Source organism: Sciurus carolinensis, chromosome 3 (genome assembly GCF_902686445.1).
Source record: "Sciurus carolinensis chromosome 3, mSciCar1.2, whole genome shotgun sequence".
NCBI classification, from domain to species: domain Eukaryota; kingdom Metazoa; phylum Chordata; class Mammalia; order Rodentia; family Sciuridae; genus Sciurus; species Sciurus carolinensis.
The window spans coordinates 20,999,385-21,020,181 of NC_062215.1; positions in this window are offsets into that span (position 1 = coordinate 20,999,385).

The following is a 20,797-nucleotide window of genomic DNA, read 5'->3' on the forward strand; positions in this document are numbered from 1 at the left end:
TTTCTAATAAGTTCCAGATGCTGCTGCTGCTGGCCAGAGAACTTAACTTTGAAAACCATTGTCCTAGAGGCTGACAAAGCTAGTGTAGGAAAATGTCCAGACACTGACTGTTTTAGTCAGCTTTTTAGTTGCAGTGACTAAAAGACCTGACAAGAACAACTTAAGAGGAGAAAAAGATTATTTGGGGGCTCATGGTTTCAGAGATCTCAGTCCATAGCAGGCCAGCTCCATCCACTGGGGATCCAGGTGAGGCAGAACATCATGGTGGAAGAGTATGAAGCAGCTCATGTGGTGATCTGGAAGCAGAGAGAGAGACTCCCCTCTCCAGATACAAAATATATACCCCAAAGGCACATCCTCCAGGGACCTACCTCCTCCAGCCACACCCTACCTGCCTTTGGTTACCATAGTTAATCCCATCAGGGGATTAATCCACCCATTGGGCTGAGACTCTTATAATCCAATCACGTCTCCTCTAAACCTTCTTGCACTGTCTCACACATCAGCTTTTGGGGGACTCTCACATCCAGACCATAACATTGACGTTTCCAGCACAGTGTAAAATAAACATGAATCAGTACCATTTTCCTTATCAAAAGTCATCTGCCCCAGGATGGCTTTTCCATACCTAAGTCTTGCTAAATGTCTCACATGGGGCTGTACCTTTCCGTGGTCAGTGTCAGTATCTGAGAAAGGGTGGAGGGTGACAGGAGGGAGCACACATCATTAACACAGAGGGGCTGTTCCCAGAGATGTGCAAGCAAATCAGTGGGCTTGGCCCTTTCTAGAGGTTGCCTGAGTTTCTTTGACCTGGGATCCATCTCGGGCCTTGGGGCTGGAAGGGGAGCCAGAGCACCTCAGTGAGCGGTGAGGTGATGAGGCAGTGTGTGCACAGCACCCTGACCCCACTTCTTTCTTCTTTTCTAAGGATTGATCTATTGCATGTGTCATCAAGTGTGGCCTACCTTTGATTTCTCTGAAGACTTGATAAGGAAATTAATATGCAAGAAATACACTGTCATGAATTGGATTTGGAAAGTGGGATCGAATGGAATGTGGGAGCTAGCTGTTACTGACAAACGAGAACTGATTTAATGTATCTCTTTCCAGCTCCTCATTCAGAGACATCATATTGGTAACTTGGCTATTGTGGGGGTATTTACACCACAGACATTGGCACATGCTACAAGTAGGGGCAATTTTTTCCTTTATAGGAGAACTAATTTACAATCACATCTCTGGCTGTATACTTATTTTTCCATATGGCTTAAGAATCTATGATTTTGCTTCATTGAGTGAACATACAAGCATCTTTTCTTGGTCAGACCATTTCTACTTAAGCACATGTGAATGGAGTACCTACTATGTGACCAGGCTCTGTGTTGGGCTCTGAGGCTACAGAGGTGACCATATCAGTGGAGGAGAGGGTGGAGCCACAGTTTCCCAGGGTGGAAGGAGCATGCCACCAGAAGAAGAGTTACATGCCTGGGAAGCCAGAGAGAGCTTTGTAGGTAGACGGTGTGACTGAATCCACAGAGCTCATCTGTTTTGTTGACTTGGGATATTTAATAATCATGAGTTTGTAATGAGCCAATTAGAGTTTTCAATATTGTCCTATTTTTCCACCATGAGGATCTTTGAACTCTGCTAAACATCTGTTTTCACTCTGGCTGAAACAGAATTCTAAATTTCCTTCTCTTTTTAGAATCCTGATGTTCAAAGACCTTTCAACTTTCCCAATCCATCCGCTCTGGAATCTCTTCCCCTAATCATCTCCCACCAGAGTGAGGTGACCTCACAAGCCTTCTTCCCCCACGGATGGATTGCAGAGAAGCTCAGAGCAGCACACGAAGCCATCAGAGGCAAATCTGAGGCTCACAGTCCCTGCTGTGTGGGTTTCTGATCCCTCTGACCATGTGCAGAGGTGGAATTGCATCAGTCAATATCCCATCAACAGGATGTGATGGAACCTGATTCCCACACTCCCGCCAGCACTGTGTGCTATTGTCCAGCTTCACAAAATCTGATAAAGAGAAAGCAGTGTCTTTATTCTTTTTTATCTACACAAGACACACACCCATAATACAGAGTATAATTTTTGTTAAATATAATCATAGATTTTCAAAAGAAATTAAGAGGAAAATGTATTAATCAATATTTAAAATGATTTACTTTAAGTAAGGCAATAAAATGTTCTCCTTTCAGTTTTGTCCATAACTTTTGCAGTCATCAATTACCCTTGCATATAACAGTTATTACTATGGTATTCTAGTGGCAATTTTCTATTTTGTATTATTAATTCACATTTACTATTTAGAATTACTCAATAAGGATGATTTGCCTTTGGTTTTTTGGGTTTGGCATATTTCACTTAGCATGATATTCTTCAACTCCATCCATCTATCAGCAAATGCCATAATTTCATTTTTCTTTCAAATTGAGTAATATTCCATTGTGTGTGTGTGTGTGTGTGTGTGTGTGTGTGTATCTATATGTCACATTTTCTTTATCCATTCATCTGTTTAAGGACTCCTAGGTTGGTTCCATAGTTTAGCTATTGTGAGTTGAGCTGCTATAAACATTGATGTGGCTGTGTCACGGTAGTATGCTGATTTTAAGTCCTTCAGGTATAACCTGAGGAGTGGGATAGTTATGTCAAATGGTGGTTTTATTCCAAACTTTTACTAATTCTTTTAGTTTGTATTTTTTAAATCATAAATGAGAATATACTCAAATAACCCAATTTAACTTGAATAAAAAGGGCAACTTTCCCATTCTTCAAATCCTTAAGAGCTGCATACCTGGAATAACTGATATGCTCAATCTCTTAAGAGTGTTCATGGTTTCCTTGATATTTGATTTTCTGGGGCATAATTTCCTAACAACTAGGAGACATGGAAGTACTAGGTTTTATAAATAGTAGAGTAGTTCTCTTAAATCTTTGCATCTAGTGCAAAGTGTGAGGGATGATGTTCCCTGCAGGTCATGATTCCCTGGATGCATCTTCCTGTAGTAGGAACCACAACATAGAAAAGGTAAGCTGTGAGTGAGTCATAATTTCCAGGTGCTGGCCTGCAACTCCACACCTTTCTCTCCCACAGGTTGAGATACACTCATATGTTCCAATGCTATGTTGTAAGTATCATCTCAAGATCCCAGTCCCCCATCCAGTCTGTAGTAGATAGACGTCCTGCCTCTGGATATTGGTACCTCTAAAGTCAGACTCCATGCAGAAGTGAATGAAGGAGGGCTGCAGGCTCCCATCTCTCATGCTCAGTTTTCATTCCTTTTTACTCCTGAACCTGACTCATTCTTGGTTACCAGGTACCACAGGGATTCTTCTTAAAGGGTTGGGAAGAAAGGCAGTCTTAGGATCTCCACTCCACATTTCACCTCCTCTGAGAAACATACAAGTCAGTGGAATCAAGTGAATTTACAAAGAGATATGTAGAGGTTAATAGGGGTCCAGCTATAAGAGTTAAGGAGAGAGCAATAAAGAGGCAAGCACAGGATGGTGAAGAGCTAGAAGTGACTCTCCTGGGAAAGTCAGTCCAGTTTATTATCTATTCCAGGGACATATCATGTTACCTAGGTTACATAGTACAGTTAGCTTTGTGCATATTCAGATCACATAATTTGCTTGCTTCTCAGAGTCCATACTACCAAAAGTTATTATAACAAGATAATGTCTCCAGGCCTCAAGGACAGAGGAGTTGCAGAGCATCTTTAAGTCATTCAAACAGAGTGCTTTTTGTCCTGGGGAGTTTGCTCCACTTGAAGGACTTCTGCTCCTCTGTTCATTGACTGACCTGAAATTCCTACAGAGACAGGCAACATCAGTGTTATGTAAAAGAAGACTCAGGAAAAGCCGAAGTCCAGGCCACGAGATCAAACTTTAGCAGAGGGAACCATCATCAGAGTGTACAAAGCTTCCTCAGAGATGTCAGAAAGTAACAAGTGTCATGAATTATGAAGTAGAAGAAATCTTGTCTTTTAGCTCCTGAAGTGAATTTTGCCAGAGGACAATGTTGAAAGATGAATTCCACTTAGCAAATAAAAGGAAACTCTTTTTTTTTTAAGAAATAGCTTTTATTTTTAAAAAGTTAATATGTGCATTACAGGAAAAGTAAAAACACAAGTAAAGAACCAAGTCATCCAGTCACAGGCAGCTTAGTTGGATGTGTCCCTCCAGGTGGTGTGTACCCATACACAACATCCCATTTTGTGTGATGGAGATTGTCTTGTGTGTCATGCTTTTCCACACATGATGACTATTCACCAATTCAAAATCACAAAGCTACGTATTTTTGATAACCAAGAATACACTATAACAGCTTAATTCGTTACAAAAAATTGTAATCCTTCCTTGGGGACAAAAATTTCAATGAATACAGAAATGGCAACTGGCCTCTAGATAGACATATTGGCAAAGTTACAACTAAAATAATGCATTCCCCATTCCCTTAATGATCAATGTAAAATGAGACAAAGCAACAGAATACACCAAGCTTGTTTCATTATCAGATTTCTACTACCAAAATATTGGCAGGAATGCATGTTCACAGTGAATTAAAGTATTCCTACAGTGCAGCCAGAAGATGCACACACATACACACACACCAGTGGCTCACATCGAAAATGTAAATCCTTGAGCACCTGCTCCCATCTTTCCCTGTACACTTTCTTCTGCCCCTCTGCTGCCAGCCTGATGAACAAGTTCTGATACACACCACCCAGAGGTATTACAATTCCATGTCCAAGATGCATCTTTTCCATCAATTATAACAAAAAGCTATTTACAAGTTGGCTAATTCACTAGCTCTACTTTCTAAGATTCACTGTCACCTCAGTGACATCTAGAAAGCTTAGACGTTATGAAATAAAATATAAACTTTGTGCACAATAAACATAAGTACTTTACCAAAAATGCACATATAGATCTATGATTGTAATCTAAACCTGCCTTCCAGATATGGAGATAATAGCAAAGAGCACTGCCCCTCAACCTTCCTCTTCTCCTTCTTCACCATTCCAGTGACCAGTATAGTGTATATAAAGGATAAAAGAGTCCTAATTTACATATAGTTGATCTAGATGTTAAGGAGGGTTGCCAACATTTGACAAAAGTGAAGTTAGTAAGGTAACACATGGAGTACCCTTTGTGTTAAATTCATAGGAAATATCATTGTGTTAAATTCATAGGAAATATCATTCTTAAAACCACTTACTAAGTGAAATTGTTCAATTCATCTCTAAGCATTCCAGATGCATGTATCTGAGCCCTGGGTTGATAAGAGATGAGAAGGGGTAGGGTTCAGGACCAGAATGGTCCTGTTTGGAAGACACTTTCCAATTCCAGCCTTTTACAAAAGGTTTTTTGCTTCAATGTGTAGCCTTTGTTGATTAAGTGTTGCAGTCTATTCAGCCCTACTGAATGTATCAGTGGAAACTTAAGTCCTTGTTGGAAACATCTAGTGTTTCTAGATGTTTAAAAGTGCACAACACATGGCAAAAGTAGAGGCTAAAGTAATAATGCCCTTTAAGCATTGTTTGTTACTATATAAGAATGATTGACATTTAGGGGAATGGAATTGTTTAACTTGATGTCTTGGAGAGTATGTCAAAGGTTCACTGGGTGGTGGGTGGAGGAAGGAGAAAGCACACAGAGAGAAGCAGCCTGTACCTCTTAGATTATTTCAGATGGTCTAGCCATAGTTATATGTGCATTTTAGTTAACATTGTTGGGTATTAAAGGATAAGTCATAGTGCTCAAAATTTGTTAGAAGTAGCAAAATAGTTCCTGTATAAATATTCTTGTGTTAGTTTTTGGGAAGAACTGTCTTCTGGGAATGACCCTTGTTAATCCACCTCTTGGAGCTTGGGGTAGTCCTAAATTTAGTTGCTGGAAAGGAAACTATGCTAAAAGTCCAGCTCTGGTGATAGAGAAGCTTGTTGTCCTGTGATGAGGTGGAGGAGAATAACGAAAGGGTGTCTGAAGATGGGACATGCATATTTACCCAGAGGCCCCCAGAGGATGCCTAGCCTGGCCTGGGGCTGTCTTTGAATAATGGTGTCTATAAAAGTTTTCTAAGGGGTCATTCACTGGTGATCTCTGAGTAACCCTTAGGTGAACACTGGTCACTAGTTATCATTCCTGAGCAACCTAAACTGAATAGAATCCTCTAATTCTGTATTTCTTCTTGATAGAATTCTAATAGCCTGGGTTTCAATATACATATTCAGTCCCTATAGGAATTTCCATTTAACTTTTGTTCAGTGTTCAGAGCACTGGTAAATATTCATTTTCTCAAGCATCTAGTTATAGCTACTTCTAGGGTCTTATTACACATTTGGTTCTTTTAACCCTATGGCCTGTGTATCTACCACCTCTAACTTTGAGAGAAAACTTTTAGGCTTTCACAAGTCTTGGATTCCCTGTCCCAAGAGCTATTAGGTTATGTGTAGCATAACCATGTTGGAGACAGTACTTTCCCCTGGGCATCTTCCTCCTTAGCCTAACAGGAGAAGCCCTGCCCCATTGCTCTGGAATCCTAACATGTATATTTTCTTAGATACAGAAAGAATAATATAGAATGTCAGATTTTTGTTTTATACTTTAAAGGTCTTGCTGTGTTTCTAGGCCTTTTAATCCTTAGTTCTTGCAATGACATAACTCTTCTCCTTGTGGGTAGGAAGTGTGGTGGTCAAGGTGAAGAGAATAAGACAAGGCCTTGGAGTTGACAGAGGCTGATACTGAGAACAGGTGTTGCCTCCTTATCTGGGATTGATTTTAGAAAATGACGTCACATCTCTGTCCTCAATGGCCTTTTTTGGGGGGGGGGTGTAAAATGAAGGTCAGAATGCCCACCTTACAGGTTGACAGCAAGAATTAAATAATATGGATCAATTCCTTAATGCATATGGTGGGTGCTTAATAACTGACTTTAGAATCAAGGAACCAAGGTACAAAGAGGGCCCACAGTGACGCTGATAATTTGGTGTCCTTTGACTTTGAGGGCCTAGTTCATCTTAGGGGTTCAAAAAGATTACTATTCATTATTGTTTGTTTCTGGCTTCTTGAGTTGTCCTTTGTGCAGACCAGCTATGGGCATCTGAAAAGAGTTACTCTCACACTAATGAGCATCTCAGACACTCTTGAAACCATCTGTGCCTACCCAAGTGATGTCTGTTTCCTTGTGGCATCAACTGTGTCATGATTTACCAACAATACATCAAGTCATAGCACAGAGCCTGGCATGTAGGATGTTAACCAGATGTGAGTCTGAAAGACCTTCAACTGTAGAGAGCAAACATGTAGATCTTCTTGATAATTAAACACCATGAAGTTGACCAATACCAACAATCAGTGTCTTTCCTGTGTAGGCAAGCCTGGTTGAACCTAAACCCAGATGAGTGCCCCATGGTTAGAGGGGTTTGTCATGAATGTTCATGACTTCAGTGAACATTAATGAACAGGTGAACACCCAGTCAAGGAAAAAGTATCTGATGATTGAAAGAACCTTCCTCCCTTGGAAAGTGATAGAAAGTTTCTGACCTCCACACCAATAGCCCACTTGATATTCTGAGGAGCCAAGAGTCACCTCAGATTCATCAACATTTCTTTAACGAGGTAAGGAACTATTGATGGTGAACTTAGTAGTTGAGTGACAGGATGTAGGTACAATAAGAAGTAGATAATCAAGGTAGTGAGGTCAAAGGATTGAGCTAACATCCACTTGGTATGGGAGACAACAGGGCTGGGAAAGGAGGAGGCTTTCAGACGTGGTGGCTTGACCTTCCCAGCTGATCTGATGCTCTCAAGCAGACTCAGCCCACACCTTGACTTCCTATTGCATCAGTTCACCCTCCCTTCTGGGTAGCACCATGATGCTTGGAGCAAGAACTGTCTATATCTCCTTCATTGGTGCTGGGGGACTAGCCTGGGGCAGATGCCGAGTCTGCCTCCTTGGGCCTCTCGGGCACCCTGGTACGACATGTCCACTGAATTCATATGTTGTTGACTCCTTTGGACTGACCTGGCCTTGTCTGCCCCATAGCTGCCATACTACTTGTCCCTTGCCAGAGTCCTGCAACGTTCCTAGTGGTATAAAAATCTGTAGATCCTGAATGGCCATGAGGAGGAGAACATGCAGTTCCTGAATGACCAATTAGTCAGGTACCTGGAGAAGGTGCACCAGCTAGAGAGGAAGAAAGTGGAGCTTGGACCAACACCCAAGAACTGAGCAAATGCCGTGAGTCCAGTGTGTGCCTGGACTACCAGTCCTACATCCAGACCAGGAAGAGCTCCAGCTGAAGTGAGATTTGAATAGTCTGGAGTATGCTGGGTCTGAGGAAGAAAGAAGGACAGGGTAGACAAAAGCCATTTAAAAGGCCCCCCCCCCCCCAAAAAAAAAGGCCCAATAATCTTTGGATTCTCTTGAGATATGAGTGTAGACACCACACAAAGAGCTGGAGCCCAGAGCATATGTTATATGTAACCAGTCTTCTTGGTTTCCCTTAGATCCTATGCAGCAAATCAGAGAATGCCAGCATGATTATAGAAACAATGCCACGCTGTCAATGGTTTCAGAATCAAGTAAGAAGGGAGCCCAACGTGACTCCTCTTTTCTAATCTATTTATAAGTGCCTGTCATAGTACTTGGTCTACACTAGGTGTTCAAAATAGTTTTTGACTAAATGAAGGAATGAATCAACGAAGAAGTGTCAACTTCCTTACTTTCCCAACCTTAATTTAGCATGGTCCTAGAAATGATCATTACGTAGCACGGAAGAGAAGAAAAGCATTAAAACAAAAGGAGAAGGCATAGTCCAGATGGGTTAAGTCCTGTGTCATCCCCTCCTCCCCCATATCTAGAAGATAAAAGAGTTTTGTTTTCTAACCAGAAGCGAAATTGAGTCATTGACAGAATAAACTGTCAGGGCACAGGTGGCTGACAAAGTCACTGATCTTTGGCCAAATCCATCAGTGGGAAGAATAGTCACAGGAGCTCTTTGGTATCAAGAGTTGTAACCGAGTGAATGAGAAAGGGGGAAAAAAATCAATGGGAGATACTCCAAAGCAAAGTAGCAACTTGAAGGTCCAGAGGCTGACTGTGAGTCACTTTTTCCTGGCTGAATGACTCCCATACAGCAGAATGAATACTGCATTTGAAGTCAGAACCCTAAGGTTGAGTCTGTGCATTTACTATTGTCCAGGCATAAAATTCTGGACAACAACTTACTCCTTCTGAGCCTCACTTTCCCTTCTAATCAATGGCCACAATGATAATGGTCCTGGTCATGTGACTCTTGAACTGCAGGGTCAAATATAGTGAATGTTGATCAAGTGAATAAATGAGGATCCAAGGTGGTGAAGGAAGCAGTGGGTAGGGGCAGCTGAAAGGAGATCCCACAGGCATTCTTACTGACCCCGCATCTCCTGTGACAGAAGGCAGGAGAATGAGAGCTCCCTGTACCAGCTAGAGGAGGTGGGCATGTGCAGGATACATGTGCTCCTGGAAGACTTCGCACTGGCCAAGACCAGTCTGGAGGCCCATAAGGGTCTCTGAAGGAGGAGTAGCTTTGCCTCAAGAGCAACCACTAGCAGGTGCAGCCCTGTGAATATGGACTCATGGCATGGGGAGGGTGCTGGGCAGGCAAGAGAGCCCTCTACCCTGAGGCTCTGATTAGAGCCTGGCTCAGTTGGCATCAAGAAAAAAAAAAAAAAAAAGGTTGATGTGGCTCTGAGAGTCCAGACTGCCTCTTTGCAATGTGGCAAACCTCCTTGTGAGTTAGAAAGTCTCCAGTGGGTGCTTCCATTGGACCCTGAGCAAGGCATTGGCATGTGTGTGTGGGCCTCCCTCCTTCAGCTTGTTAGAGGAGTCTGGATGCTCTCTGTCCTGCCAAAGTCCTTTCTCACTAAGTGTTTGTCCCTCTGTCCCTGCAGGAACCTTTTACTTTGAGGTGTCAGCTGGAGGACAAGTTCCAGATAGAACTGGACACCAAGTCCACCATGGACTTGAGCAGGGTGCTGTGGTGCCAATATGAGGCCATGGTTGAGACTAACTGCCGGGTAGTGGAGCGGTGGTTCCAAGATCAGGTGAGGGTGGTGCAGAGCAGGGAGGGCCCCTGGCTCTGTTCTGGGGCCACAAGCTGATCTGTTGTTCGATCACTGTGCTTTAGTCTGAAGGCAACAGCCCGCAGGCCACGTCCTGCTATGAGGAGCTGTGGTGTTGCCAGTCGGAGATCCAGGAGCAGAGGGGATTTGGAGGTGGAGCACCAAGCCCACCACAGCCTGGTATGAGTCCTCTGTCACATGGTAAACCCTCAGCATACCATGGCCTGGTGGTAGCAACTCATAGAGGTCTCATTCGTGAGTTCTTGTGACATTAAATCAGTGACCTGGTGTCTTTCTCCATGGTGGAGATTTCAGTTTGACCCAGAGAAACAGCTCCTATGAAGTCGACTTCCCTTTTCCTCTAGAATCAAGTGTGAAGTTCAGGCACTCAATGAGATTTCACTAGCTGCCACTTTTTGCCAGGTATTGGAGATATGGGTTTCTTAAGTTAGATTTTTTTTTTTTTAAGTTATAGACGTATTGACAGTGATTTCTAGAGACCTCTTTGAATGTCCTGTGAGTTCTTGTCCCCATGCCTGGTGAGTTTGGCTATGATTTTCACTGCTGAATTTTGATGCACTTGGGTCTCTTACCCCATCATTTCTCATTGCAGAAGGACAGTGTGCAGAACGGTGTGATGTGGTGTCTCTGCAGCCTTGTGCTGGCTCAGAAGAAGAGCCTCATCAGCACTGTGGAGGAACTGACCTGGAGTGGCGGAACCAGGGGTACCAGGGGCTGTTGGATGTCAATACCTGGATACAGGGTGAGTTCAACATGTACCAGAACCTTCCTAAGAGTGGGGACTGTAAATATGTGATCTAGGCAACTCTTGGCCAAGCCACATACTTGGCCGTCAGGAGATTCCTTAGAGATAACTGAAGTGCTTACAGATCTTGGCATAGGGAACAAGCTTTCCTGTGCATCCTCGCTTGGTGACTCATTCACTTCTCTTGTTGCTGACAGAATGTTACATAAATGATAGCCAGGTCCCTGAATCAGGGCTCCTGGATATGGAAAGATACAAGTGACAAGGGAAGTAGAACTGTTGGTATAGATTCCTTTGGTCTCTGTGCCTGGTTGGTGATAGATCTGCCCTTTGTCATTTTGGCCTGTCCGTCACTGAGGCATCTTTTTATTTCCTTTGTCTAACTCTTCCTTTTCTCTCTTCCATGGAGACACCTCTGTCACCCCTGCTCTCTATTTGTCTCCTGTGCCCTTTGTCCAAGCTCTGCCACCCACGCATGGGCCTCCCTGGACCACGGGAGCAAGCTCTGGGAGCTGGTTCTGAAGGTCTGAGTTCCAGTGGAGGAGGAATTCTCTTACCCTTATTTCTTAGTCTTCTTTCCAGAAAGATCAGACCCATTGGAGGCATTTTTGCTAAAATGAAGAGTAGCAGATATTTCCAAATAGCGACCTACCTTATAGCCTTAAACCATGTATGTGTGTGTATTATTTTTTTGCAATGCTGCAATTTTCTTCCATGAAATGTTATCTGTGTGTTTTGCAATTATGTAATTCTTATCTCACTATATTCTATAGATCTGTAATTCATCTTACTTTTTGCTACCTGTAAGATCATTGCCTAGAGGAATAAAAATAAAGAAATGCAGTGCCTTTGGAAAAAAAAAAAAAGATATTGTTTTTCCCAGTGTTGCTTCTGGGATTTTGGTTCTACTCTATTGTTTCAGATCTCCTAAAATGTAACTGGTTCCTGTATTAAGTGCCCAATGAGCCTACTTCCTGTATCACATGCTGTCCTGGTGCTGGCCACATGTGTGGTGAGATACAGAATCAAGTCCTTGGGTCCTTGCCGGCCCTGACACGTCACTGCCAGGAACTCTCTGGGTGCAGGGGTCTCAGCCTCTGGCCCTTTCCTGACATTGGTTGTGTACTTACTTTGCCCAACAATCTCTACGGACCAGTGAAAGGAGGTGATGCTGGTTGCCAAGTTTGCATTCTTTCAGAACAGCTCAGAACTAACATGTCCCTACCATGCTTTTGGCATCTTAGGCCTCTTGGTATTTTGTCCAAGAGCAAAATCACACCACTTAAAGTTCCAATCTAGTCAAACGGAGGTCATGTTGAGAATTGCCTTGGCCAGCTTGCCAAGTTTTCTCTCCCTCAAAAAAGCTGTTTTCACAGAAGCATGGAATTCCTTCTCAGTCTCTTAGGCATGGAGGCCCAGCACAGACACTGGGGACAGTTGTCTTGGTCTTGGCCCATTTTCTGGATGCCATTTTCTTCACAGAGATCCTAACACTGATGTGTACACCATCTGAGGCTGCTGCCTGGCCAGTGCTAGTGGTGAGAATCACAGTCACCATCAGAGTACCCTGAGTCCCTGCCTGCTTCTGGGATGTGGCTCTGGTACATGCCAAAGTGGTTCCCAGCAGGATATGACTGAAGAGCAGATGGAGGAACAACTCCCGAGAGCCTGTTCTGCCTTCCACTCTGTGCTAGTCAAGTAGCATTGAGTGTGTCCAGAGGAATGGAAGATCTCAGCTCACCTATGCACCCCGGTGTCAAGGCCAAGGCAAAATGAGTCCTTCTTTGTGGTAGCAGTACATGGTGAAGAGAATGTTCTCTACACTCAGTCAGAACTGGGTTCAAATCCCACCTTGGTGACACTCTCTGAGCAAAGTTGGACAGGTCACTACACTCTCTTGAGACCTATTCATCACTTCTAAAAGTAGAATAATTGCAGTTTTTCTCACTATGGTTGAGGGATAATTCAAATAGTGTTCCCAGTACATAGAAGGTGCCCTGTGGACATTGGCTTACAGGGGCTCCCTGGGAGCCAGTAAGGACAGTTTTCCTCCTCATCAGGGAAGAAGAACTGGAGAGGTGATAGAAATCCCCATTAGCAGCATCAGGGACCCAACATGACCACGTTGTTGGCCTGGAAGTTTGAGCATAGCCCTTGCTTCTTTATAGGTAAGGGTGTTAGTGGAGCTGTTTCTCACTCCAGTTGGTCTATCTGAAACTTAAAAAAAGCATTCTTTGAGTTGCCAGAGGACAGAAATATCCAGGGTGCTGTGGGTTTTCCTTCTAGCAAATAAACCACATAAGCCATGTGTTAAGGAGTGTCCATGATCCCAGCATGCAATGGGGCCATGAGGGCTCGGGGTTCCTCCTGGTTACAAATTCCAAGCTCCTCTCTTCTCACAGGCTGATTCTCCCACCTGCACATTATGCTCCTCTCTCTGGCCTCCCAGCACCACCAAACCCTATGAACTGGATCTGTGTAGCCCTAGATGTGACCTCTGGTTTCACTTTGGCCATAATTGCAACCAGGTTGTTTTCAGGAGGCTTTTATTTTCCTTCTGAGATTTTGCACCCTTGGCTTAGGACCAGATCCAGTTTGGGGCCACTGAGTGCTGAGCCCAAGAGGCTTCAGTTTACCAGCCCTGCACTGACAACAGTTGAGCTTGTAATGTCTCTTTCCAGGTTCTACAAGGTCACATCAGTCAGGACTTACCAGGTGCCTAGACTCATGACTTTTTTTTGGCTCCAAATGCCATTCCCCACAAAGCCCAGTGAGTAGGATGGGTGGCCAACTGTATGTCCCTGAGAGTGGATACTGAAGTCACTGAGAGAACTCTGGGAAAGGACTCCACTTCTATTCTACCACCACTCCCCATATAAACCGGGAAACCAAGAAAACCAGGTACAATTCTGGACCTACCTGAAGAGAATTTTGCATTGTGTGTGTGTGTGTGTGTGTGTGTGTGTGTGTGTGTGTGTGTCCCATGATGATGCATCACACCTAGGGCAGATTGTGTCCTCCCCTTCCTCTCCTCTTGGCATCCTCTCATCTTTCAATTTGTCCTCTCTCATGACCATTTATAAGAATCCCAGGAGCTCGACTTGGTGAACCATGTTTCAACTTCCTTTTTTCATCTAAGGCAGTGGTTCTCAACCAGACCTTCCCATGTAATGAAATAAAAATATGTCATCTTCTTGCTTAATGTTGTTTTGACTTTTAAAAATACAAAGGCCAAACTCCTATCATGATTGAAAGATAGCTCATTTAGAACACAGGGTATGCTTGTTTTCAAGTGACACTTCCTTGAAACAAAATATCTTCCCTGCCACCTGTTTTGGAGATGCTAAACATCATCTCCCCTCTGGAGCACGGACTGTCCCACTGAGAATCACTGTTGCTCCTCAGGTGTGAGCCCTTGGGCCAAACCAACCAGCGTGACCTGTCTGCCAGGAGCTGAAAGTCTTTGCCGGTTGGAGGAGGGTTTCTCAGTGAGTCCAACAACCCAGCTACTTCCTCCTGGCCCCACATCTTCATCTCCGACCCTCCAAATCACAGCATCTCCCCTCCAGCCAGTTCTTTCCCTTGACCTCCCTTGAAACACATGGTTGTTCCGGGAACCCGAGGGGAACTTCAGGGCGCCTTTACTTTCTCTCCCTCCTCTAACCCCAGGCAAGTAAATTGTAGCCTGTGGAGTCCTTTCGGAACCTCTGTCTTCCCTGCCTGCCCTCTTTTCCTGCAGCACTGCTGGTGGCTGGTTTTGGTTTCCATCACCTCCTCTGGGATTCTTGAAGGTGCTTTCTCCTGTTCTGTGCCAAGGTCATCCTGTGGACACCACCAGTACCTTATATCCAAGGCACTGCCTTGTGTGCCGGAGAGCCCACAGAGAGGGGAGTCAGCATCCCCACCCCAGGGTGCAGAGTGTGCTGGAGCGATTTCCCTCAGCTGTTCCTTCGATGACCTCTCTATCTTCCCAAACACCTCTAGGGAACGCTGTTCAGTCCCCTGCTGTATTCCGCTTCTATGAGCATGTGGCGCAGAGAAGGAACTCAGTGTCTATTTGCTGAATGAACTGAATGGATATCACCGGATGGCTAGTCTCTAGCTTGACTTGGTATTCAGAGCAACCTCCATGCTCTGCTCCCTTCTGGGTCACTTGGGAGAGTGTAAAGAACTTGAGCTTGAGATTCAGGCAGACCTGGGCTAAGGTTTCAAGGACTGTGCTTTCTTTTCAGTTTTGTGGCTAGGTTCCAGATAGGTTGCTTCACTGCTCTGAGCTTTGTCTTATTTTACAACGGGATATTTGCAACTACCTTGCAGAAACTGCAAGCATGGTTGTAATGATCAAAACAGAATTATATGTAAAGCACACAGTAAGAAAGCTGGTGGATAGAAGGTAGATAAATGTGAGCGTGTATCTACTTTGAGAACACAGGGTTTTCTGTGTGTGTGTGTGTGTGTGTGTGTGTGTGTGAAAGAAAGAGAGAGAGAAAGAGAATTAGATGAAATACTGTGTGTTAAGTGCCAAACTTGAAGCCAGCGCACGATGGATGTTAATATATTACTTCACTTGGCCTTTATCTGTCCTCCACAAACAAACATTGCTCTTGATACTGACTGGCCTGTCCCCACAAGCTTGACAAACAGTGTGTGGGTTTCCCTACTTGTCCTTCCTTTCTTCTTCCATCCTAGATGTTCTCATAAAACAAACTTCAATGATGAAGAAGGATCTAGGAAAACAAATAGGACTAGCTCATTTTTTGTCATCCCGAGGGCAATGCATGCTGATCTTAAATGTGGAAATTGAAACCCAGGCTGCTCTTGACCTCATGAGATCTGTTTTGCTACCTGGTGTTCATTTACACAGGATGACAGGTGCCACAGAGCTCATTTGTTGTTAGGGAACTGGTGTTCTGTCCTCCAAGTGTGACCCTGAATCCTGAAGCATCAGTGTGACTAGGAAGCTTGTTAGAAATTCAGACTTGGGACTGACTCTTGAATCAGGAACTTAGGCACAGGACCTGGCAGACTGCATTTTTGCAAGTCCTCCAGGTGATTCCAATGCAGGCTATCATTTGAGAGTTACCAGTGGAGAGACACTACAAAAATGGAGGCAGACTACATTTTTAGCACAGCTGAATATAAATTTGAATTTTATAGGGGTTAAAAATGCTACTTTGGCTTCTTTAGGTCTACTCTCTTATGTCATTCAAACCCATTTCTTTGGGGGGTCCTGCACTTGGGGTAGGCCTCTAGTCAGTTGCACTCTTGCATTCATGAGCCTGCACCCCATTTTTCTGAACCCTATGTACGTTTCTGCTTTCTAAAGTTTGCTTGTACTCATATACATATAGTTTTCTTCTAAAAAACCCTCTCTCCCTGTCTCTGCCTATTTAACTCTTCCCTATCCTTAGGTTCCAGATAGTGTCTTTGATGCCTCCCCTACATCTCTAAGGACAATGTACTCTCTTTTCCCTGAGTTCCATGGCCTGCTCTCTTGATCTCAGCTTTTTGAAAGACAAGAATGACGCTCATTCATCACTGTGCCCTCTCCCCACCATTGTGCCTTGAGAAGGGTTTTGACATAGCAGCTCTTGAATATAGGATATTTGGAGTAGACCATCAAGACAAGATAAACCCACCTTGCAAATGTCATCTGCGTCTGTATACAGACTAGTTATGGGAAGTGTCCTCTTGGGCCTCACTGACTGTATCACTTCTGTAGGCAGAGGTGACGAGGAGGTAGGTTTGTGTCTGCATGAAGGACTTTCTAACAGTGCCCCATATTCTGAGCGCCTTAAGGCAGAGCTGACTGTTGTTCATCCCTGGATTTCTGTGTCTTGTGCAGATCCGGGGAAACTGTGAACCGCTGGGGCTGGGTTGGCTAACGATGGTTTAGGCCCTCCTGGAAAATGACAGACTGCACAAGTAGCAGGAGGGAAGATGTCAGAGGAGATTTAATGCCAGTGAGTTCTAGACTTAAGGACTTTGAGATCTCTTTCAGCTTGGGGATTCTGTTTTAGGGTCAGCTGTCTCAAGGGCCTCTGGGTATATTCATTCAGCCTAGGAATGGGTCAATGCAGCATCTTTGTTAGCACAGACCAGAAGCCCCTAGCTGCCCTTTCCCAGGGTTTATTGAAAAACTGACCACTGGTTGCTTATTTTAGAAATACAGAAGGCTTTAAAGCTTCTGAGGCTCTGAATGCATCTGAAAATTAAGAAAATTTAAATTTTGTTCTACGGTCTCTCAAGGAATGGGTAATTCAGGGAGGTGCACTTCAAAGAAAAGGCAAGATTTCAAAAGCTGTTGAGTTGTGTATCTTCTGTAAACAAGGTGAGGAGGGACCCAGGCCAGAGACCAGGTTAGTGGGAAGAGACCCTGAGAACAGACCCCATAAAATATTAATCACTGCCCACCTTAATTAGCCTAAAGGTGCCAATATACAGCACCAGAATTGTATTTCTTGGGAATCACAGATTACTTAGTTTCATTCACGAGTTTTCCCTCCCTAATTCTTATCTGTTTTATAATAGCTGAAATCAGTATATTTTCATTTTAATTCAGTCTAAAATATTTTTTCTCATTAGATTTCCTTTTTGACCCATGAATTATTAGAAAGTGTTTTAATTTTCAAGCACCAAAGTCAATGCAAAATTCTCTTTTATATTGTGTAGCTTTGTCTTTCCCCCTAATTTTTAAAAAAATTTAGTTTTTTTGTTCTAAGTAGTCGTACATGACAGTAGAATGCATTTATACATTTTGATAGCTCATACGTAAATGAAGTGTAATCTCTCATTTTTCTGATTATATAAATTGTAGGATCACATGGGAGGAAACTGCCATCTCTTGTCTGCTACTTTCCTTCAAAAGGAATCTGGTTAATTATGCCTTATTTTCCCTCCTATTTGAAGAAAGTCAGTTACCAGGGCCAGATCTCTCTTTCTGACTCTGCTTTACTGGAAGACTATCTATGGGGCGGCCCTTGCCAAAGCTTCCCACAACCTGGACAAGAATGCAGCTTTCCAGTGCTCACGTTGATGTATGTCTTCATTGCAAACACCAACACACTGGACTATTTCCATTTCCTAAACATGTTTGATTCTGTCCGTTCTGTTTTCTGTGAGAGACATTCTTTCCTTCGATCCTTCGGGGAAGACATCATTTAAGAAAATCCCCCTACTCCTTGAAATCAGACATTCCATCTTGAAATCACCAATATCATTTAAAAAAAATACCTCTTTTATTCCCTATCACACTATCAAACTCATTTGCTTTCTTTTCCCTTACTAAAGTCTGACCTCTTTCTCCCCACCAGGCAGCCTGGCCTTCGTATTTGTCTCACAATGAACACTCCATAAATATCTACTCAAAAATAAAAAAAACTAATTGTGATTGTTTTCACCCCTTTTTTCACTGTGCCTCAGTGACTAACATTTTAGATTTTGCCAGAGGGAAATATATATTTTCAAATTTAAATTAAATTCATTTTAAACTGATATGTTCAAACATAAAAATTTTACATATTCATAGGGTACTATGTGATATTTTCAGACACGTATACATTATAAAATGTTTCAATCAGGGCAAATGTATCTGTCTCCTCAGACGTTTCTCCTTTCTTTATGGTGAAAGCATTTAAAGTCCACAGTTCATTAGTTGTTATCTATAGTCACCCTCCTGTGCAACAGCACACTCCAGCCTCCTAGTTCCATCGGTCACTTGGTACACATTGATTAACCTTGCCCCATCCATCCCTGTCCCCTGACCCCTCACCCTCTGGTAACCACTATTTTACTCTCAACTTCTACGAGGGCAACTTTTCAGATTCCACATAGTGAGAAAAAAGAACACAGCAGTGAGAGAGACTTAGGAAATTCTAGGTGTTTCTGCTTCTTATTTTACAGACATAAGCTAATAGAAGGGGAAAGAATTCATAACCACAGAAACCAGGCAGCTGGAAAAAGTCCTTGCTTCCTCTCTTTTCTAGCACTCTGCAGTGATAGGAAGCATCATGTTTGGATTAAGGCCTCTTTCACAAGCTCATTAACTCTACAGGAAACGGAAATTACTGGGTAATAGAGTGATTGTATAATAATGGACATAAATATTAATGGGAAAAATGCCAATTTTTGCATTCATACCCACTGAGGGTTTCATCTTGAAGCAAATCCAAGCATGGGCAAAGCAGGAGTCCAGCCTCGACCACCATGGCTTCTGATTGCAGCGGATCCCTCCTCAGTGGCAGGTTTCAGAAGCCGAGACTGCCCTTACTGGGCTGTCCAGGCCACTCTGGCAAACACTAAGTGAATCCATGTGGAGTCCAGTCCTCTAGGCTCTCCCAGCCTCTGTCTGCCCCACAGCTCCATGCGGCTTGTCCCTTGCCAGGCACCTGTAACATTCAAGGCAACCTTGGAATCTGTGGGACCTATTGTGAAGGCACCCTGAATGGTCATGGGGAAACCACACTGTCCCTGAATGACTGCCTGGCCAGCCCCCTGGAGAAGGCACAGAGGGAAAACAAGGTGGAGCTGGAGAGCAAGATCCAAGAGCCAAGCAGGTGCCATGAGTCCAGCGTGTTGGTGGGCCACCAGTCCCACCTTCAGACTGGGAAGAGCGCCCGTCAAAGGGGAGGTTCGCTGTGTAGCAGATAAAGTGTCAGCAAACTACTGGACTGACTGCCTAGGGCCAAATCCAGCCTCCCACTTGATTTTGTAAATAGGGTTTTATTGGTACACACCCATGGCCATTCATGCCTGTACAGTTCACGGCTGCTTTTGTGCTATAACAGTTGAGTTGAGCCTAATATATTTTCAAAGCTTAATATATTTACCTAATGACTTTTTACAGAAAAATCTTTGAGTTCCTTGCACTAGATATTCAGGGTATTCAGGCCCTGGATCAGCAGTAGAACTAACTGCGGCTGGAAAGTGTTCGAATTGTGGAAAGAATCTCTCTTGAGAGCATCTCTTGAGTGAAGGTGAATGGGAATGTGTAAAGGATGGGATGCAGGGTTTGCCTCCCCAGTGAGTTCACACTTGCCTGGTTTCAGGACGTGCAATTCCTGAACCACAGCTACCAAGGTAGTGCTAATTTCATGAAAGCAACCTGTCTTCAGGTGCAATAAACAGGGTGAGGGATATTTTCTAATGTCCTTGATGAGCTGGTATCTTATTCATTCAGTAGCACTGGTCTCTGAACACACCTGCTCTTCCCTTTGATTAGCAAGTCAGGGCTTTCTGAGAGCCTCTGTCTTAGTTTTGGAGACAGGAAGACAAAGAGTGTCAAATTAGGGGCAGTAAAAACCTGAACCGATTCAGAGGACATTAGGGAGGTTGGGCAATGGGGGAAAGAAACTTGTTTAGAATGGGTCCCACTTTATCCAAAACTTCCAAAGCCAGTGCATTGCTCTGGGTTTAGATTCCAGGTCTTCTTGTTTATATCAGGTTAGGCATGTACCAAAAAAAAAAAAAAAAAGTCTTGTTGGGTTTAGTTTGTTACTTCTTTCCATCTCCTGGTTCCCTTGACTCTATACCTTTTTTTTTTTTTTGCCAAGAACCCTCCTGCACATTCTCTCTCCTGAACCACCAAAGTTTTTCTCTTACATAGCTGTGAGTTTGTGTGGTCCTAGGGAATGTTGGAGTTTGAACCTCAGGCATAGATGGCTCTGGGAACAGGAAATCACTCACTGAGTCTACTTTCTTTCCTCAAATCCTGTGTCCCAAATCTTAGAACAATAGGCTGGTCATGCACACAGACAATCCCAAGTTGGCTGCAGATGACTCTGGGACTGAATGAGTTGGGGTGGGCTGGGAAGGGCGAGGAGACAGGTGCCAACCTTGGTTTCCTCTCTCTTGGGGTGCAGTTGGCATCACGATAAAATCAACTCAGACCCAACAACTGCAGTGGGAGAAACAAA